Below are 13,891 nucleotides of genomic sequence, written 5' to 3'. Positions count from 1 at the left end.
CTACCTCACTCAGGATCGGGTTTAGTCTCCTCTGATGTTCCCTAGAGGTTTTACAGTCTTCTTCTAGCATGATGCGGTGCATACAAATAGAAGGACTTATCCCTTTAAGATCGGTGATGTTGTATCCTAGTGCGGTTGGATATTTTCTTAAGATATGTAGGAGTTTTTCGGTTTCAAGTTTTCCTAGGTCTGCATTAACTATTACTGGTCGTTCAAGTTCTAAGTCTAGGAATTCATATCTTAGATTTTTGGGAAGTGTTTTCAGGTCGAGGGTTGGTTTCTTAAGGCATTGCGTAGGGTCCGGTGTTATTGCTAAACATTGGTTAAGTTTGTCTTCTACACGATAGTCAGACAATTTGTCATTTTCTAACTCTGTTTCTTTTATGCATTCATCGATGATATCCATGAAGTAACATGTGTCTTCTATTGCAGGTGCTTTCAAAAATTGGGAGAGAATGAACTCAATTTTCTCTTCTCCTACTTCGAAAGTGAGTCGTCCTCGTTTTACGTCTATGATAGCACCGGCGGTTGCTAAGAATGGTCTTCCCAATATAATGGGTGTAATTTCGTCTTCTCTTATGTCCATAATTATACAATCAGTTGGAATGTAGAATTGACCTATGCGTACGGGAACGTTTTCAAGAATTCCTACAGGATATCTAACGGAACGATCTGCTAATTGCACAGACATTTTAGTTGGTCTTAATTCTCCCATTTCCAGTTTCTTGCATATGGATAAAGGCATAACACTGATACCGGCTCCTAAATCGCATAAGGCTTTATCTATGACAAATTTTCCTATGTGACAGGGTATAGAGAAACTACCAGGATCCTTAAGTTTTGGAGGCATATTCTGGATTATGGCGCTACATTCAGCAGTGAGTGTAACGGTTTCGCTCTCTTCAAGTTTCCTCTTATTAGAAAGAATTTCTTTTAGGAACTTAGCATATGAGGGCATCTGCGTAATAGCTTCTGTAAACGGAATTGTGACGTTTAATTGTTTCAGTAGGTCAACAAATTTTTTAAATTGGCCTGCATCTTTGGTTTTAATAAGCCTTTGAGGGTAAGGGATAGGTGGTTTATAAGGTGGTGGATGTAACACCCCGATAAAATAAGATAATTATTTAATTTAAGTTAATAATATATTTATTAATTTAATTAAATAATTGGGATTATTATTATTGGATTATTTTATTATAATTATTGGAAAATATAAAAGTTGGAATTTAGAAAAGGTCCCATTTGGTAAAAGAGTTATTTTCACGTGAAAAGGAAAAAGAGGCAGAAAAGTGGAAAAGGGGCAAAGAAAGCCAGAGAACAAGGGTTGAAGGAAGGAAAAGCTTGAAGCTCAGAGATTTGCCGGATTAACTCAGGTAAGGGGGGTTTATCGTCGATTAATGGGTATTATGGGATAATATGTCATGGGTAGTGATAAACCATTGATTGATCTCTGAATTGGATGATTATGATGAAATTGTGAAATATTGGATGAACGAAATTGGGTTATGATTGAGAGGAATTCGTAGGAATTAGATGTAAAAATGTTAGATTTTTGTGAAATCGAATAGGGTATGATTCGTGTTAGATGATATGAACAATTATTGTGAAAAATTGGACTGTGGAAGGTTGAATTGGATAGATCTCGTAGCAGAGAAAGCCATAGCAGATCTGGAAGTCTGGTTTCTGGTCATACGCGTATGGCACTAGGCAATACGCGTATGAGATGGTCTGGTACGCGTATGGCACTAGGCAATACGCGTATGGATGAGGAATATGATGTTTTGAACGTAGATTGGTCTCTGTTGGTACGCGTATGGAGAAGTGGTACGCGTAGCATACGCGTATGAGATGGTGTTACGCGTATGGGATTTGGTCAGGAGATGGGCCATACGCGTATGGGGTTAGGCAATACGCGTATGGGCAGGATTGTGATTTTCCTGAGCTGTTGTTGTGCAGTTTTTAACTGTTCAGCTGAGTAACGTAATGCAGATGATGTATGATATATTAGGGATCATTTCCCGTTGTTTTGAGTAGTATAGGTATTAGTAGAGTGTGCTAATACTGTGGTTGTTATTTAGCATGATATGATATGCTTATGTGATAAAATACTGCTGATGTGTGATAGTATGCGTGATGCTGTGAATGTATCAGTTATGTGTGCATTGGTGAATAGACTGTTTTATGGCTTAGAGTGTGAGCATATATCTATTCTTGAATTGTTGTTGATGATGTAGCATTGCTAGGTGATTAGCATGCATGTTGTGGCCTTTATGGTGGTAGCTAATTCCCATGGTGAGGAATTAGTGATGAGTTATTGTGGATTGTTGTTGATGTTTGCATGCTAGGTGATTTAGCGTGCATAGCATAGCCCTTGGGGTGGTAGCTAATTCCCATGGTGAGGAATTAGTGATGTGAGTCACTAGGTCTCAAATGAGTGGGACTAGTGAGCTTGGTAGCCGTACCTGGATTTGGTCGGTGAGGTTGAACTATATGTTCACGAGTAGTCGGTACCGCATGCATGGAGTCTCATTGCATAATATATGTATGTATGGCGTATAATATGAATGGATGTATTCCAATATTATACGTGTGTTTTATGGTTGTTTGAGTTTGAGTATGATGATGGTGATGATTATGAGTTGATATTGTCGTTGCTGAATATGTGTAATCTGATTAGGGTAATGATATGTGTTATATTACTTAGCATTACATGATATTTTATAATGCTCATTATATCGATTGAAGGACTCACCCTTACAACTATGTTTTCAGGTAACGAGCAGTGATTGAATAGAAGCTAGTCCTGGGAGTCTAGTGTAGTCCTTAGTGGGTCATGCTCTGGTAGATGTAACATCGGGATGGGATGTTTTATTATGTTTTCTTTTGGTTGTTGAACAACTTTACATGTAATGTAGTACATGATTTGAATGTTGTTATTTTGTATCCGCTGCGAATTATGCAAAGGTGTCTTATTTTGATTAAATAAATGAGCATGACAGGATATTTTGATGATTGGTGTGAAATGATTGTGTGACACCCTTCAGGGCATAATTACTCTGATTGATATTTTTATTATTTATTTTAATTAAATATTTGGGGTATTTTAGAAGGGTGTTACATTAGTGGTATCAGAGCATAGTCGGTCGAGTCGAGTCGTAATTATTCTGTTTTCCCTGTACGGGATAGGTGTTGTGTAACCCTATCAGTACTTATTGTTTAGCTTGTTGGGTTTTCAGAATAGAGATGGTTGGAAGAGGTAGAGATGATGCTGCAATTGCTGAGGCTCTGGGTATGCTAGCTGGAGTACTTGGGGGAAATCCGAATGTTGTGGGAATGGGAGCTGCTCGTCAACTGAGTGAGTTCCAGAAGAACAATCCTCCAATGTTCAAGGGAGCATACGATCCAGATGGTGCTCAGAAGTGGTTGAAGGAGATCGAGAGGATCTTCCGAGTGACTGAGTGTACCGATAACCAGAAGGTCAGGCTCGGTACGCATATGCTGTCAGAGGAAGCAGATAATTGGTGGGTTGCTACCCGCGCTGAGTTGGAACCTGCTGGGAATGCTGAGATTACTTGGGCAGTGTTCAGAGAGAGATTCCTGAGGAAGTATTTTCCAGAGGATGTCAGAGGAAAGAAAGAGATAGAATTCTTGGAATTGAAACAGGGTAACAGGTCTGTTACTGAGTATGCTGCTAAGTTCACAGAGCTGTCAAAGTATTATACTCCCTATAACGAGGCTACTGGGGAATTTTCGAAATGTGTGAAGTTTGAGAACGGGTTGCGTCCCGAGATTAAGCAGGCTATTGGGTATCAGCGGATTAGAGTGTTTTCTGATTTGGTTGACTGTTGCAGGATTTTTGAACAGGATTCCAAGGCTAGAGCAGAGAGCTATCAGCAAAGGGTTGATAGGAAAGGCAAGAATCAGACTGATCGTGGGAAACCGTATGCAGCTGGCAAAGGTTTCCAGAGACAGAGTGGGATGAAGAGGCCTAGTGGGGGAGACTCCAGTGCCCCTGCCAAGTGTTACAGATGTGGTCAGGCTGGACATCGTTTCCATGAGTGTACCAGTGCTGAGAAGAAGTGTTTCAAGTGTGGCAAAGGTGGTCACTTGGCTGCAGAGTGCCGGTTGAAGACTATGACTTGTTTCAACTGTGGAGAGGTGGGTCATATCAGTCCGTAGTGTCCTAAGCCGAAGAAAGAGAATCAGTCGGGAGGCAAGGTCTTTGCTTTATCGGGTTCTGAGACTGCTGCAGATGATCGGTTGATCCGAGGTATGTGTTATATTAATGGCTTTCCTCTTGTAGCTATTATTGACACAGGTGCGACTCATTCCTTTATATCTTTGGATTGTGCTGTGAAATTTAAGTTAGAGATATCTGAGATGCTTGGAAGTATGGTGATTGATACTCTTGCGAAGGGTTCAGTGACTACTACTTCAGTTTGTTTAAATTGCCCTTTGAGTATTTTTGGTAGAGACTTTGGAGTGGACCTAGTGTGTCTTCCACTAGTGCAGATCGATGTTATCTTGGGTATGAACTGGTTGGTGTTTAACCGAGTTTATATCAATTGTTTTGATAAGACTGTGATCTTTCCTGAGATTGAGGAAGGAAAGAGTTTGTTTCTATCAGCGAGGCAGGTGAATGAGGCAGTAGCAGATGGGGCAGAGTTGTTTATGCTGTTAGCGACTTTGGAGGCTAAAGATAAACTGGTGATTTGCGATCTAGCTGTGGTGTGTGATTTTCCTGATGTGTTTCCGGAAGAAGTGAATGAATTACCGCCAGAGCGTGAGGTTGAGTTCTCGATTGATTTGGTACCTGGTACTAGGCCGATATCGATGGCTCCGTACCGTATGTCTGCTGTGGAGTTAACTGAATTGAAGAGTCAGTTGGAGGATCTGTTGGATAAGAAATTTATTCGTCCGAGTGTGTCACCGTGGGGTGCACCAGTGTTATTGGTTAAGAAGAAAGAAGGTACTATGAGGTTGTGTGTGGACTACAGGCAACTGAATAAAGTGACGATCAAGAATCGGTATCCTTTGCCGAGGATTGATGATTTGATGGATCAGTTGGTTGGTGCGAGTGTGTTCAGCAAAATAGATTTGAGATCAGGGTATCATCAGATACGTGTGAAGACTGAGGATATTCAGAAGACTGCTTTCAGAACAAGGTATGGACATTATGAATATTCTGTAATGCCTTTTGGTGTGACTAATGCGCCTGGAGTATTTATGGAGTATATGAATAGGATTTTCCATCCGTACCTAGACAAGTTTGTTGTGGTGTTTATTGATGACATTTTGGTGTATTCGAAATCTGAAGAAGAGCATGCTGAGCATTTGAGAGTGGTTTTAGGAGTTCTACGAGAAAAGAAGTTGTTTGCTAAACTGTCTAAGTGTGAATTTTGGTTAGAAGAAGTTAGCTTTCTTGGTCATGTGATTTCAAGAGGTGGTGTTGCTGTTGATCCTTCTAAGATAGAAGCGGTATCTAAGTGGGAAGCTCCGAAGTCAGTTTCTGAGATAAGAAGTTTTCTTGGACTTGCAGGATATTATAGGAAGTTCATTGAGGGATTTTCTAAGTTGGCGTTACCGTTGACGATGTTGACTAGAAAGGGGCAAGCGTTTGTTTGGGACTCAAAATGTGAAGAAGGTTTCCAAGAGTTAAAGAGAAGGTTAACTACTGCTCCTATTTTGATATTACCAAGTCCGTCAGAACTATTTGAGGTTTTCTGTGATGCTTCATTGTTGGGTTTGGGTGGTGTGTTGATGCAGAATAAGCAGGTTATAGCCTATGCTTCGAGACAGCTGAGGGTTCATGAGAGGAACTATCCGACGCACGATTTAGAGTTGGCAGCCGTGGTATTTGTTCTGAAGTTATGGAGACATTACTTATATGGGTCAAGATTTGAGGTTTTCAGTGACCATAAAAGTTTAAAGTATTTGTTTGATCAGAAAGAGCTGAATATGAGACAGAGGAGATGGTTAGAGTTTCTGAAGGATTATGACTTGGTTTGAATTACCATCCGGGTAAAGCAAACGTAGTGGCTGATGCACTGAGTCGGAAATCATTACATATGTCTATGTTAATGGTTAAGGAATTGGATTTAATTGAACAGTTTAGAGACTTGAGTTTGGTGTGTGAGAGTACTCACAATAGTGTTAAATTGGGAATGTTGAAGTTAACAAGTAGTATTCTGGATGAGATTAGAGAAGGTCAGAAATCCGATGTGTTTTTGGTTGATAAGTTGACTCTAGTGAATCAAGGTTAAGGTGGTGAATTCAGAGTGGATGAGAATGGTGTTTTGAAATTTGGTAATCGGGTGTGTATTCCGGATGTTACCGAACTTAAGAAGAGTATTCTTGAGGAAGGACATCGTAGTGGCCTGAGTATTCATCCTGGGGCTACGAAGATGTATCATGATTTGAAAAAGTTATTTTGGTGGCCGGGAATGAAAAGAGAAATTGCGAGTTTTGTTTATTCTTGTTTGACTTGTCAGAAGTCGAAGATTGAGCATCAGAAGCCGTCTGGACTAATGCAACCGTTGGCTATTCCAGAGTGGAAGTGGGATAGTATCAGTATGGATTTTGTTTCTGGTTTACCGAGGACAACTAAGAATTTTGAAGCCATTTGGGTGATTGTTGATAGATTGACGAAATCGGCTCATTTCATTCCGATCAGAATGGATTATCCGTTAGAGAGATTAGCCGAGTTGTATATTGAGAAGATTGTAAGTTTGCATGGTATTCCGTCGAGTATTGTTTCGGATAGAGATCCTAGATTTACATCGAAGTTCTGGGAAGGTTTGCAGAGGGCTTTGGGAACTAAGCTGAGATTGAGTTCTGCATATCATCCGCAGACTGATGGTCAGACTGAGAGGACGATTCAGTCACTAGAAGATCTTTTGAGAGCTTGTGTTTTGGAAAAGGGAGGTGCTTGGGATTGTTACTTACCTTTGATTGAGTTTACCTACAACAATAGTTTTCATTCGAGCATTGGTATGGCACCATTTGAAGCTTTGTATGGTAGGAGATGTCAGACACCTTTATGTTGGTATGAGTCCGGTGAGAGTGCTGTGATTGGACCGGAGATTGTTCAACAAACTACGGAAAAGATTAAGATGATTCAGGAAAAGATGAGGATTGCTCAGAGTCGTCAGAAGAGTTATCACGACAAGAGGAGGAAGTCACTTGAGTTTCAAGAGGGAGATCATGTGTTTCTTCGCGTTACTCCGATAACTGGGGTTGGTCGAGCTTTGAAGTCGAAGAAGTTGACACCTCGATTTATTGGTCCTTATCAGATTTTGGAGAGAATAGGGGAGGTAGCATATCGTATCGCTTTACCGCCGTCGCTTGCGAATTTGCATGAGGTTTTTCATGTGTCTCAGTTGAGGAGGTACATTCATGATCCGTCGCATGTGGTCCAAGTAGATGATGTACAGGTGAGACATAACCTGACTGTTGAAACATCACCTATGAGGATTGAGGATCGAGAGTTGAAGTAGTTGCGGGGTAAAGAGATTGCTTTGGTGAAGGTAGCTTGGGGAGGACCAGCAGGTGGCAATGTGACTTGGGAACTTGAGAGTCAGATGAAGGAGTCTTATCCGGAGTTATTCGCTTGAGGTATGTTTTCGAGGACGAAAACTCTTTTAGTGGGGGAGAGTTGTAACACCCCGATAAAATAAGATAATTATTTAATTTAAGTTAATAATATATTTATTAATTTAATTAAATAATTGGGATTATTATTATTGGATTATTTTATTATAATTATTGGAAAATATAAAAGTTGGAATTTAGAAAAGGTCCCATTTGGTAAAAGAGTTATTTTCACGTGAAAAGGAAAAAGAGGCAGAAAAGTGGAAAAGGGGCAAAGAAATCCAGAGAACAAGGGTTGAAGGAAGGAAAAGCTTGAAGCTCAGAGATTTGCCGGATTAACTCAGGTAAGGGGGGTTTATCGTCGATTAATGGGTATTATGGGATAATATGTCATGGGCAGTGATAAACCATTGATTGATCTCTGAATTGGATGATTATGATGAAATTGTGAAATATTGGATGAACGAAATTGGGTTATGATTGAGAGGAATTCGTAGGAATTAGATGTAAAAATGTTAGATTTTTGTGAAATCGAATAGGGTATGATTCGTGTTAGATGATATGAACAATTATTGTGAAAAATTGGACTGTGGAAGGTTGAATTGGATAGATCTCGTAGCAGAGAAAGCCATAGCAGATCTGGAAGTCTGGTTTCTGGTCATACGCGTATGGCACTAGGCAATACGCGTATGAGATGGTCTGGTACGCGTATGGCACTAGGCAATACGCGTATGGATGAGGAATATGATGTTTTGAACGTAGATTGGTCTCTGTTGGTACGCGTATGGAGAAGTGGTACGCGTAGCATACGCGTATGAGATGGTGTTACGCGTATGGGATTTGGTCAGGAGATGGGCCATACGCGTATGGGGTTAGGCAATACGCGTATGGGCAGGATTGTGATTTTCCTGAGCTGTTGTTGTGCAGTTTTTAACTGTTCAGCTGAGTAACGTAATGCAGATGATGTATGATATATTAGGGATCATTTCCCGTTGTTTTGAGTAGTATAGGTATTAGTAGAGTGTGCTAATACTGTGGTTGTTATTTAGCATGATATGATATGCTTATGTGATAAAATACTGCTGATGTGTGATAGTATGCGTGATGCTGTGAATGTATCAGTTATGTGTGCATTGGTGAATAGACTGTTTTATGGCTTAGAGTGTGAGCATATATCTATTCTTGAATTGTTGTTGATGATGTAGCATTGCTAGGTGATTAGCATGCATGTTGTGGCCTTTATGGTGGTAGCTAATTCCCATGGTGAGGAATTAGTGATGAGTTATTATGGATTGTTGTTGATGTTTGCATGCTAGGTGATTTAGCGTGCATAGCATAGCCCTTGGGGTGGTAGCTAATTCCCATGGTGAGGAATTAGTGATGTGAGTCACTAGGTCTCAAATGAGTGGGACTAGTGAGCTTGGTAGCCGTACCTGGATTTGGTCGGTGAGGTTGAACTATATGTTCACGAGTAGTCGGTACCGCATGCATGGAGTCTCGTTGCATAATATATGTATGTATGGCGTATAATATGAATGGATGTATTCCAATATTATACGTGTGTTTTATGGTTGTTTGAGTTTGAGTATGATGATGGTGATGATTATGAGTTGATATTGCCGTTGCTGAATATGTGTAATCTGATTAGGGTAATGACATGTGTTATATTACTTAGCATTACATGATATTTTATAATGCTCATTATATCGATTGAAGGACTCACCCTTACAACTATGTTTTCAGGTAACGAGCAGTGATTGAATAGAAGCTAGTCCTGAGAGTCTAGTGTAGTCCTTAGTGGGTCATGCTCTGGTAGATGTAACATCGGGATGGGATGTTTTATTATGTTTTCTTTTGGTTGTTGAACAACTTTACATGTAATGTAGTACATGATTTGAATGTTGTTATTTTGTATCCGCTGCGAATTATGCAAAGGTGTCTTATTTTGATTAAATAAATGAGCATGACAGGATATTTTGATGATTGGTGTGAAATGATTGTGTGACACCCTTCAGGGCATAATTACTCTGATTGATATTTTTATTATTTATTTTAATTAAATATTTGGGGTATTTTAGAAGGGTGTTACATTGGAGGTACATAAGGTTCTTTCTTTTCTACGGTTTCCTTATTACTCTCTTCCTTTTCCTTAGGTTTACTTTCTTCCTCAATTGACTTTTTAGAGTTTTGGTTTTCCATTCTTGGATCAGACGGTCCTTCTACTTCCGTTCCACTTCTTAATATGATTGCATGAGCGTGGCTTTTCGGGTTAGGTTGGGGCTGTCCAGGAAATGTACCAGTTGGGGCAGCAGTAGGCGCTTGTTGTTGATCTACTTGTGAGATTTGTGTTTCCAGCATTTTGTTATGGGTAGCCAGGGCATCTACTTTACTTGCTAGTTGTTTAATTTGTTCGCTAGTGTGTACATTCTGGTTTAAGAAATCTTTATTGGTTTGCTGTTGAGAAGCTATGAAGTTCTCCATCATGATTTCCAAGTTGGATTTCCTAGGAACGTTATTGTTAGGTGTAGATGGGATCGGCTTTTGATATCCCGGAGGTATAGCTGGGGCTTGATTGGGAGCTTGTCCTGGTGCGTATAAAGCATTATTACTCTTATATGAAAAATTAGGATGGTTCTTCCAGTTAGAGTTATAGGTATGCGAGTAGGGATTTCCTTGAGCATAATTCACTTGTTCTGGTTGGATTCCTGTTAGGAGTTGACAATCTGCAGGAGTGTGACCTTGGATTCCATAGACTTCGCAATTTTGAGTTACGGCAACCATGGTGGTTGGAGGTGATACATTCAAGCTTTCAATTTTCTGGGCAAGGGCTTCCACTTTTGCATTCACATGATCAAGTCTACTTATCTCGTACATGCCACTTTTCATTTGAGGTTTTTCTACCATTGTTCGGTCGCTTCCCCACTGATAATGGTTTTGGGCCATGCTTTCGATAAGTTGATAAGCATCGGCATAAGGTTTATCCATAAGCGCACCACCTGCGGCGGCGTCTATTGTTAATCTTGTGTTGTACAAGAGACCATTATAGAAGGTATGAATTACTAACCAGTCCTCTAAACCATGGTGTAGACAAAGTCTCATCATGTCTTTGTATCTTTCCCATGCTTCGAAAAGAGACTCGTTATCTTTCTGTTTAAATCCATTTATCTGGGCTCCCAACATAGCTGTTTTTCTTGGAGGAAAATATCGGGCAAGAAAGACTTTCTTCAACTCGTTCCATGTGGTGACTGAGTTGGAAGGAAGAGACTGAAGCCATCTTCTAGCTTTATCTCTTAACGAGAAAGGAAAAAGACGAAGTCGAATCGCCTCTGAAGTGACACCATTAGCTTTAACAGTATCAGCGTATTGGACAAATACGGATATGTGAAGGTTTGGATCCTCGGTAGGATTTCTAGAGAATTGGTTCTGTTGCACTGCCTGTAGCAGCGAAGGCTTAAGTTCGAAGTTGTTTGCTTCGATTGCGGGTGGAGCAATACTCGAATGCGGCTCATCTTGCGATGGAGCGGCGTAATCTCGAAGAGCACGAGCTGGTTCTTCCATCTCGGGTATCGGTGAAGGAAGAAGATTTTTGAGGTCGGGCACTTCGATAGGAGGGAGATTGTTTGCAGCACGATATTCCCGAATTCGTCGTAAGACTCAGAGATATAGTTCAATGTCGTTGATTCGTAAGTAAAACGGCTCGCCTTGTGAGCGAGTGTGTGGCATACAAATCAACGAAAGAAAGAAATAAAATAAAAATTGCCTTAGTCTCTACAGCGTAACAGAAGAGTTACGATATCGACTAAATAAAAGTCCCCGGCAACGGCGCCAAAAACTTGATCGCGACTTTATGAGTCGAATTGGGGTATTAACTGCAAGTGCACAGTTCTATCGCGTAGTTTTAAAAGATATCGATCCCACAGGGACTTATGAATCGATATACCGTTTTCTAAGGTTACTTCGTAAAGCTAAGGCGGAGGATACTTTGATTGTTTGGGGGAAAAGTAAAACTAAAACTAGATCTAAATTAAATATCAATTAAGCGGATATCGGTATGTAGTTCGTCGTAATTAGGGAATCAAATCTTCGTTGGTTTCTTGGTTTTAAAATAAATCTTTTCAGTAGACACTATTGATTAAAAGCCTTTTCTCAAACTCTCGCTCTGTTGAATAGACCATGACTTTATATTAACGTAGCTGTCACTTATTAGTTAAGTCCAAAATCACTTTTTGAAAACAATAGAATCTATAGAAACTCTTTTTATTAAAATAATAACCGTTTAAAAACCCTCGTCTCAAACTCTCGCTCTGTTGACTTAGATTATATAATTAAACTTAAATGCTTAACTCTCGTCCTCACATTTAACCTTTAAAAATACTTTTTGAAAAAGATTAGAATTTAATTAACTCTAAAAATTGCTTTCACCCTGATTTAGAATTAATGCCCAATTTACACTGTCCAATCAAAAACTCAAACTTTCGCTCTATTGCTTTTAACTTCTTTATATCTTTTACTCTCGTACAAAAACTTTGGGATTAACCCTGTAAATTGAGGCCATAAAAAGAGTGACTTTATTTTTAAATGAAATTAAACCAACTTAGTTTCGATTCCTTCATTCCGCTTACTTTACATACCGATATTTAAATTAATTAGCCGGACATGCTAAACAGGTCTAAACAATTATCATGCTTAAATAAAACCATATCAGGCAAACAATATAAATAAACAGTAATGCAGGGCATATATAAATTAAAACAATAAATTAAAGAACCTGAATAATTAATAGCAATCTTGAACACTCCACCACAGACCGGTTGGATTTGTTCTTGAATTCTTCAATCGGACAGGAAAATAAAAGCGAAGGAATAAAATTCTAGGATCTAACGTAAGGTTAGATATAGTAAAAGATACACAATAGTTTCCGGTGTAGAAACTATTGTGTGAAAAATTAATTTAGTGCTTAAAAGATTGACTGGAAAAGAAAATAAAAATTGCAAATAAAGTAGAAAACTGTAGAAAAGTAATGCTGTAAAATATGCTTGCACGGCGGAACGAGACGGAGAGCTTCAGGGTTGGCTAAGAGCAACTATTTATATTAGTATACTTTGTAACGGTTTCCAAAAGTCCTTTCCGTAAAATGGTCTTCACGTTCCAAGGGTCAAGCGTGAGAATAGGCTTCAACGTGCCTCTGTTGCGCTTCTGAAGCCTAAAATATAGGAGAGGGGTGTTACGGGCGTCACACCATGTGTTACGCTCGTAACACAAGGTAGTAAGGCGTGACGCTCGTCACAGCTTGTGTGGCGATCGTCACAACTTCAGCGCTCCTGGCTTGTGGGTTGGGCTTTTGTGGATTTTGCTTTTCATTATCTTTTTACACCCCTTTTTCTCCCTTTTTCACTTATGCTTCAGATAAATTACCTGAGACAAATAAAAGGAAAAATACCAAGTAATATCGAATAAAATGAAATAAATCCAAACAAATAATAATATAATTTAATTAAATCGAGTCCAAAAATGTGATATTATTTCATGTTATGAGAAATCCTCCCCCATCCATTGTTGTAAGTGTCAAAGCACCGCCTGAAAAGGCTCTCTTGACAACATATGGACCTTCGTAGTTTGGAGTTCACTTGCCCCTGGAATCGGGCGCGAAAGACAAGACTTTCTTAAGCACGAGGTCACCTTCTCGGAACACACGAGGCTTGACCTTATTATCGAATGCTTTCTTCATTCTCTGCTGATCTAACTGACCATGACACATGGCAGTTAATCTCTGCTTTTCTATCAGATTCACTTGGTCGTAACGACTCTGAATCCATTCAGCATCAGTCAACTTGGGATTTGAGGGTGTTATTATTCTTTTGTTTCTTTCTTTCTTTTTTTCTTTCTTTTGATTTTGATTTGATTTTGATTTTTTACCCCCCCCCCCCTTTTTTTGATTACATTTGTAGTGCCCCAGTTGGACTATTTTGCTGATTCTCGAGATGCAGCTGAATGATCTTCTTTTCTTGCTCAAGAAGTCGGGAAATCTCATCAGGAATCCTTTCAACATCATCTTCCTCTGCTTCGAATACAGGGAATTCAAAATTGGGAGATGGCGTTGGATCATTATGTTCAATGGGTTTTAGAATCAACCTGCATAATGATTTTGATATGAAAAGCTTTTTGGAAATCAAACAAGGCAATCATTATGCAGATGAAAAGATTGCTTTTATTCTTGTTTTTAGGGTTTTTTGTGATCACCAATTCCATGCAAAAAACAAAAAGGGAAAACAAATGGAAAAACAAATGTTTTAACACGAAT

At 39.4% G+C, this 13,891-nt stretch overlaps 1 pseudogene; it reads left to right on the top strand.

The window, feature by feature from the left end:
* The first annotated feature begins 10,663 nt into the window (after nt 1-10,663).
* On the top strand, nt 10,664-10,763 carry LOC127077114 (uncharacterized; annotated as a pseudogene).
* Nucleotides 10,764-13,891: the final 3,128 nt, after the last annotated feature.

This window comes from Lathyrus oleraceus, chromosome 4 (genome assembly GCF_024323335.1).
Source record: "Lathyrus oleraceus cultivar Zhongwan6 chromosome 4, CAAS_Psat_ZW6_1.0, whole genome shotgun sequence".
Lineage (NCBI taxonomy): Eukaryota > Viridiplantae > Streptophyta > Magnoliopsida > Fabales > Fabaceae > Lathyrus > Lathyrus oleraceus.
The sequence above is the reverse complement of the archived record's forward strand: the minus strand, read 5'-3'. Positions and strand labels throughout refer to the sequence as shown.